Genomic DNA, 8,398 nt, shown 5'->3' with positions numbered 1-8,398 from the left:
TCATATATTCTATTTATAGTCACTTAGATACTAAGCCACTGTCCCAGCACCACATGTGCAGAGACATGACTATATGTGTAGGCTGGAAAAACACGCTGGAAAAAAATAAATTTGTCTTGTAACATATAACTGTAATAATATGCTAGCAATATAAAAAAGGAATAAAAACAATTAAGAACAGAAGTCGGGTGTGCTCGATTAGGTCCTGTACCAGTTATTATAATAATTTAGTTTCTTTAACCATAAAATACGGCCCAGGTATTTAAAGATGCATTTATGCACACAAACACATCTGTGCGCCGAACTGCTTATATATATATATATATTCAACATTAATTTTCCAATAGGGTAGCGCAGGCGGAAGAGGCATATATATATGTATATACATATCGTCATTTATTCATAATTTGCATTTGTAACGAGATATCAATATAAAATGGCCAATCTTATCTCTCCGGGTTTCGCATAAACATGCGATCGACGCATTCATACACATGGACAGACAGACAAACGTGGGTAAATCCATTTAACTCTTCGTTTGAACAATAATAGATTTACATGTATATTTTAGGTCCTTGCACATGTTTTCTTCTGCATGTAATATAAATCTAGGCAAATGCAATATCCCAAGTCTCACCAATTTTTCCTGGCAACAGAATTTAATCAAGTCAAATAAAAGAATACAAGAAATTCAGTATTTGGTCAATATGTTTTTAAATACAGAAATTCAACCAAATGTTAAGTTCTTCTCTATGTCGCTTACACTGCTCTTTACAGTAGAGTAAAAATAATAGCTGCCGATTTTGGTCAAAATATCTTGATAAGCAAACGTTGTATGCCAGAACCTACTTTTTCAGCAGATATAGCGGTGTGATCCAACCGCTTCCGCCTGCAACAACTATGTAAGACGACATAAAAGCTAAGAATATTTATTGTATAGGACAGACTGGACCGGACCGGACCGGACACAGTTATATAGACTTGACTATTGACAGATCAAATAAATATATATGTTAATACTAGCGGGTATAGCCTTGCCTTGCTCGTGGCACTTATATAATATAATCAATGTTCTCAAAAAGCTTTGAAAATGATATTGAAACTGAGCGGGTGGTAAATAAACTACTCTTATACGAACGTTTTCCGTCAATATTGCCACTGTTGCGAATGGAATTTCCCAAACCGCTGAAACACGTTTTCATTATATTCTTAAGTAGAGCTTTGAAAATAGGGTTGATGCAAATCGAGCTCAACTTAAAGTTAACAAAAAATGTCTTTTAAATGCACTTCCACCGGAGGAGTTTAGATTTTTCAAAAAATGTGAAACACGTCTCAAATGATTATACCCTGAACCCATTAAAAATGGGTATAAGGGTATATTGTATTTGTGCAAAATCCAAATGAATGTAACAGGCAGAAGGAAGCATCTCCGACCCCATGAAGTGTATATATTTTTGATCAGCATCAATAGCCGAGTCGATCTAGCCATGTCCGTCTGTCTGTGCGTCCGTCCGTATGTATGAACGCAAGGATATCAGAACCTATAGGAGCTTGAGACTTGAAATTTTAGATGTAGGTGCTCCTAGTGCCTGCGCAGATCGAGTTTGTTTCCAATAATCGATAACTTATTCCGTTTACAGGCAATAGATAAAATCGATATCGATATCCTGTTTTTTGGGCAATTTTGGTAAAAAATAAGAGCTAGTGTCCCCAAACTTGATATATAGCTTCTAAAATAGAATATATATATGCATTTAATGTTGGAAAAAGAGGGTTCAGGGTATCCCCTAGTCGGGAGCTCTCGACTAAAACCTCCTACTTGTTTTTTATGTAGATCCATGGAAAAGAGTTTAAGGGCACTCACCAAATCTTTGACTCCCATTTCCACCGAAAGGGAATACATTTTTGGAAAATTGTGAAACACCCCTCAAATAAATTATAATAAAGATCTTTCTAATTGAGTTTAAGGACGATCGGATGGCAAGCAAAAAAGTTTCATACAAATGTTTTTCGCGATTTTTTCGTAGGGCAACTACAGTGAAAATTTCAGATTCCTAGCTCTTACGGTTTGGTCTGTGTGTTTATCACCAATCAATCAACAGGACAAACAGTTTTATATATAGACATAGTTGTGATGAGTAGATACATTTAGAAACATTTAATCATATTTATATTAGAGGATATTCATTATCTGCTTTTGCGTTGCGATATTGAATTAAAACAATCCGAAAGAACAGATTTTAGAAAACCTTACTTTTCTTAATAAATGCATGCAATATTTGAACGAATACACAAAAATAACTGAGTATGCTATGAAAAACAGACAGAAATACTATTAATTTAAAGGGGCGGGGTGAATTATCGGTAACTACATAAACACTTGATGCATCTAATTCTCATAGTTTCTGAGATCACGCTTTCATACAGATAGATAGACAGAAAGATAGGCAAACGTACAGTGCCGAATTTATTGATTTATCGGTTTGAATATTTTATGCTTGTTATATTTATATATTTGTTTATTTTTATTATATTTTTTCTCTCACAACAATAGGTAAAAGGAATAGTCAGTGGACTATGGGCAGAAAATGCATTTTTCTTTATTCATAAATGCGTGTGCATATGTAAATGACTGTGGGTCGATATTTTAAAAATAGTATTCAGATTCCTAAAGTAGTCATGCCTGTATGGGCATCAACATGACGGCTCAGTCCCTCTTTCTGTTCCGCACCCCCGCCATTGCTTTTTATTTGCCACCCTCACTCTTTTGTTAATGGTTTACGAGCAACCGAATGGTCGTGCGCAGCTATCAGACGTTGACTCGGACTCGGGCGATGGCCTTGGCAGGGGCGTTGGAATGGTGTTCCTTTTGTTGCTGCTTCTGCCTGCCTCTTCTTCTGGTGGTGAGTATTCGTACTCTGGAAGAAACAAGATGGTTGGCCGAGCGAAGGACTGACAAAAATACATACATAAGTATGTACACAAATATAATTGTGAAGCGCCCATTTCGCTGTGCACCCTCTTCATTATCCAGAGTTTGGTAATTTGAAAAAGAAAAAATACAAGCAACAAGAAAAATGAAACAATCGCTGTAATTGCTTACCCAATAGCTATAGCTACACAAGCATTTTGATGTAGAGAATTTTCTATAAAAAATGGTAGAAATCGTAAAATAAATGTATGCTAGTCTTTTTTTTATTTTTAAAAGGTCCTCACAAAAGAAAGTTGCGTAACTAAAAACTGTGTGAGGGCTTTTTCTAAATAATGCATTCTAGTGTATTTAATTGAGAATTATTTTTACAAGTACAGAAATGAGCAATAAAATGATCAGCTTTCATTTTAAATGTCTTAATTTAAAAATCTAAAACTATCATCAGTAAATAGAATAATAGTATTGTAATTCTTAAATGGCTTTTTCTCAATGAGCAATTTTGTATGACTAATCATACAGAAGGGACTTTATAAAATACTTTACATTAGTAGGATTCATCCTCCGCTATCGCCAAAATTTCAAAAGCCAAATACACTCTTAAATGCCATATTTATAAACTACAAAATGTATAAAGTTTGGACAAACAACCAACAAAAAAATAAGCTTAAATAATGATAAAGTTAATTTATGATAATGTTCAAATCTCTACTTTTGAACCACAAACCCATAATAGCCATTAAGATGTTATAAAGATACTATACATAGCTTTACCTGCTTTAATCATTTAACTGCTTCTATTGCAGTCTTTTAATAACTTTGACTTATATACAAAATGCACTCAAAAAATTACAGACTGCAACAAAGAGGGGGATCTATGCATAATATGATTAAAATTCACTTAACAATTTGTTTTTCCTAAGTAGGAAAATCGCTATTATATAAATATTGTTCCACATTTAAAATTAACTGTCTCAACAAAATAAAATGTTGGTATTTTTTTTTCTAAAAAATATCTCTAATTAAACATTTTTTAAATTTAATTGATATATGTTAATCGAATGTTGAATATTTATGAAAATTAGACAGCTAGGAGATATTTTCTCCCATGCGTATTATGAATCACAATATATTGGAATATATTATGTCCAACTTTTTTTTCATTTCGAGATTTATCTCGTTATATATGTATGCACAAACGAATCACAATTTTTTTTATATCCATGTAGAAATTTATGTATTTGTTTATTTATAAATATATATTTATGATCTAACAATTTGTATTTTCTATTAACATACAGTTGTTGCACAGTGTTTTTCGTTTTTTCTTGCGTTCACTTGTAAAGCTCAGAGCTTCAGCTTTTTACATATGTTCGACTTCAGTGTTGAAATCAGAATGAATCGCTTGGTCAAATAGCGGTTACACAATGTTTTTGCTTTCAGTCAAAATCCACATTGCTTATATTCTGCTTACATTCGCTTACACATGCTCAACCGACGTCGCATGTGTGTCATGCGAGGATGATGAGACGAGAAAACGCTCTCGCACTCTCTACAGTGTAATGGATGGGCTTGTCAGGGTTACTGAGGAGTCACAACAATGAAGCATTTAAATGGAAAGGGTCTCTAAAAATTGAAATACTTTGAGAACCAGTGGCCGGCACTCGAATTTACTCGAATACGCATATGCAGTATTTGATCCGACCGGTTTGACCAGTTTGTTTTAGGCAATAGGCAATCGGCCTCGTCCTCGGCCACGGCCACGTCTCTCATCCATCGGAGGCCGATAGTATGCAAATTTAAATGACTGCCTACAACTGACCTATGCAGGGCCGAACAGGACAACTCCAATGCCAACCCCCTTCGATCGTACTTTTCAATAGTCTGCTGAGCCAAAGTATTATGCAGTGGCCTCTACTGACATGTAATGTGGCAAAACTAATTTAAATACTTGCCGCGGCAGTTTTTTCCGCATCGGAACCTAATGTCCTGTCGTTGTCCTTCGCGTAAGCATACCCTACCCCAATTCCTGCCTTATACCGGTCCAACTATGAACACGATGACAGTTACCATGGGAAATCGTGAGAAAACCAGTTTTCCAGGTGTGCCCTTGCCTTGCCGTTGCCTTTGGCCGCCCAGTGGGCCAGAAATGTCCGGTCGGTCACCAACACCAAGTTAACAGGCAACGCAGCTACTTCAAAGAATTCCTCACATCTTGCTTAAATTGCAAAGCAATCCATTTGCTTGCTTATGTGGAGGGTTAACCGAGGGGTTTAAATGTCTCGAAGGGTGCCCAGTACCTCAGCTAATATTGATTTACATAAATGTGTGCATGTATAAATACGTGCTTATTTGGTGAGGCAGGCAAATATTGCGAAGCAAAAAATATTTAGATTAGTTATAGCTATTGTATTTATGCAAACTCGACTTTAAGTTTGAAAGCATTTTTATTTTAAAACTTTTTAGAGGTCTGTCTACGTCGTTTTTGAGAACATTTCTCATGTTTTAGAGCTGGAGTCAAAAATTTGAAACCTTGCTTCTCTAATAAACACAGATTAAGTATATTTCCTTTTTATACCCTGAACCCATTAAAAATGGGTATAAGGGTATATTGTATTTGTGCGAAATCCAAAAGTGTGTAACAGGCAGAAGGAAGCATCTCCGACCTCATAAAGTATATATATTCTTGATCAGCATTAATAGACGAGTTGATCTAGCCATGTCCGTCTGTCTGTCCGTCCGTCCGTCCGTCCGTATGTATGAACGCAAGGATCTCAGAACCTATAAGAGCTAGAGACTTGAAATTTTAGATGTAGGTGCTCCTAGTTCCCGCGCAGATAGGGTTTATTTCCGATAATCGATAACTTACTCCGTTTTCAAGTAATCGATATCGATATCCTGTTTTTTTTTGGCAATTTTGGTAAATAATAAGAGCTAGAGTCACCAAACTTGACATATAGCTTCTAAAATAAAATATATATATGCATTTGATGTTGAAGGAAGAGGGTTCAGGGTATCTCCTAGTCGGGAGCTCCCGACTAGAAACTCTTACTTGTTTTAATACTGACCCAAGCATCAATATCAGCTAAATAAAAATTCGAATTTCAAACACCAACGAATATTCAAAAAATATCATCAAATTCGGTTAAGAAACAAAATTTCGTTGAAAAAGTCGTGTAGTGATATTAATAAATCTCGTTGCATTTATTTATGCAGACGTTCTAATTATACCTGAGCCCATTAAAAATGGGTATAACATATAAATATATATATTGTATTTGTGCAAAAGCCAAATGTATGTAACAGGCAGAGGGAAGTATCTCCGACCCCATAAAGTATATATATTCTTGATCAGCACCAATAACCGAGTCGATCTAGCCTTGTCCGTCTGTCTGTCCGTCCGTCCGTCCGTCCGTCCGTCCGTATGTATGAACGCAAGGATCTCAGAACCTATAAGAGCTAGAGACTGAAATTTTAGATGGAGGTGCTCCTAGTGCCTGCGCAGATCGAGTTTGTTTCCGATAATCGATAACTTACTCAGTTTCCAAGCAATCGATAAAAATCTAGATCAATATTATGTTTTTTGGGTAATTTTGGTAAATAATAAGAGCAAGAGTCCCCAAACTTGACATATAGCTTCGAAAATAGAATATATATATGCATTTGATGTTGGAAGAAGAGGGTTCAGGGTATCCCCTAGTCGGGAGCTCGCTACTGGAACCTCTTACTTGCTTTATAAATAGAACTGCAAATAAATTAATTGTAATTGAAATAAATATTGAGTGATCTTCTTTTCGGTCAAAATTTACGCATAGCAGTCGTATGTATTTTTTTTTTAATTTGTTATATATAATTTTTAAGGTAGATTAACTTAGCGCAAAGCGCGTGCTGTTTATAGGTTTGGAAGGTTCAGGAAGGAAGGTCTTGGAAGGTTCAGGATGTTCCTTAAAATACTCAATACACTTTTAAAGGGACCTGATGTTTGGGTTATTTTAAAATAAAACAAAATATTTAACTAAAATTAAAATAAAACAATTTAAGGATTGAGTTGAATATTGGGCCTTAGTCGAAAAATGTTGTAGCTTGTTTCAATGTTTGTAGCCTTTACATATAAAAAGACGCGTGGTCTACCATCGCCTAAAAAGCAGAATATCGATATCGATTTGTATCGATTGTTTAGAAACGGAGTAAGTTATCGATTATCGGAAACAAACTCGATCTGCGCAGGCACTAGGAGCACCTACATATACAATTTCAAGTCTCTATCTCTAACAGGTTCTAAGATCCTTGCGTTCATACATACGGACAGGCGGACAGACAAACAGACGGACATGGCTAGATCGACTCGGTTATATCTGCTGATCAAGAATATACATACTTTATGGGGTCGGAGATGCTTCCTACTGCCTGTTACATACATTTGGATTTTGCACAAAGACAATATACCCTTTTACCCGCATTCAATATAAGAACAGGTCAATAGACTCACTAGTTATATCCGTTTAGTATAAGAGTATTAATTTCAGTATGTGCGTTGAACAATTTTTGGACAGGGAATTTTGTTTCATGACTGTGTTTGGTCCATTTTATGATTACACATAAAGCTATCCCCAAATTTAGCTTTCTTTTCACAGAGTGACAAACATATAGCTTGCTTTTTCTGCGTGACTGTACTTGTTACACCATTGCTATTGAATTTGTGCGGCCCGCTGTCCTATACCCCAATTTCTTGTTCCAGCCCACACCATTAATTTCAGTACTGCCATCGCCATCGCCATAGTCATTTCCATCGTACCACCACCCTGGCCCGGCCGAAGCGGGTGATTTAAAAATTTAATGCCCCACGGCTATTAATGGTTGAAAATGCTTGTGTAATAAAACAAAACGACGATGTAGGTGGTGGGTGGTAGTGGTCGGTATGCGCAGGACGCGGGATGCATCTAAAAACCGACCGACCGCCTAAAACTGGAACGCACAAAAAGTGACAAGAAGGGAAGCAAGAAAAATCAAAAGAAGAAATAAATATGGCGCGCGTTTGCAAAATAAGAAATTTTAAATTCAAATATTGATGATGATGATGACGATGATGATGACGCCTGTGACTACGAACGACGCCTTCTGTACCTCCTTCTCTTAAACCCACTATCGTTGACGCCCAGCCTAAGATCCTTTCGGCGCAGTTCAGAGCAGCTCGTCGATGGCGTTCGGCCATAACGCAGTGAAACACCAATTTTTCTTTGGCTTCCAAGCTGGCCTCTGCCTTTTTTGCGCTGTCGACGGTATGGAGTCAGTTGACTCTGAACCACTGTCGGCCGTTCTGGATTGAGTTTTGACAGAGTGGGTTTGGCGGTGGGAAGATGTTAAATTGCTCTCCTTACGAAGCGAATTGTGCTTTGTATCTAACCTAGCAATGGAGCTGTCGTCGCTGGTGGTTGGTTTTCTTATTTATTTAAATTCTTTTTAGCTTTT

The 8,398-nt window shown here is 36.5% G+C and overlaps 1 long non-coding RNA gene across 2 annotated transcripts; it reads right to left on the bottom strand.

Moving 5' to 3' along the window:
- Positions 1 to 2,472: 2,472 nt before the first annotated feature.
- Positions 2,473 to 4,333, bottom strand: LOC26531313 (uncharacterized). 2 transcript variants are annotated; one of them, XR_001449689.3, is made up of 4 exons: positions 4,229 to 4,333; positions 3,104 to 3,146; positions 2,970 to 3,021; positions 2,473 to 2,918 (listed from the first exon to the last, which is right to left on the bottom strand). It is a non-coding gene; the product is annotated as an uncharacterized lncRNA (long non-coding RNA). The 2 variants fall into 2 exon arrangements; XR_004303467.2 differs by having other exon boundaries at positions 2,480 to 3,021.
- Positions 4,334 to 8,398: the final 4,065 nt, after the last annotated feature.

The sequence above is a fragment of the Drosophila virilis genome, chromosome 6 (genome assembly GCF_030788295.1).
Source record: "Drosophila virilis strain 15010-1051.87 chromosome 6, Dvir_AGI_RSII-ME, whole genome shotgun sequence".
NCBI lineage: Eukaryota > Metazoa > Arthropoda > Insecta > Diptera > Drosophilidae > Drosophila > Drosophila virilis.
This window is presented reverse-complemented; position numbering and strand designations above follow the sequence as displayed.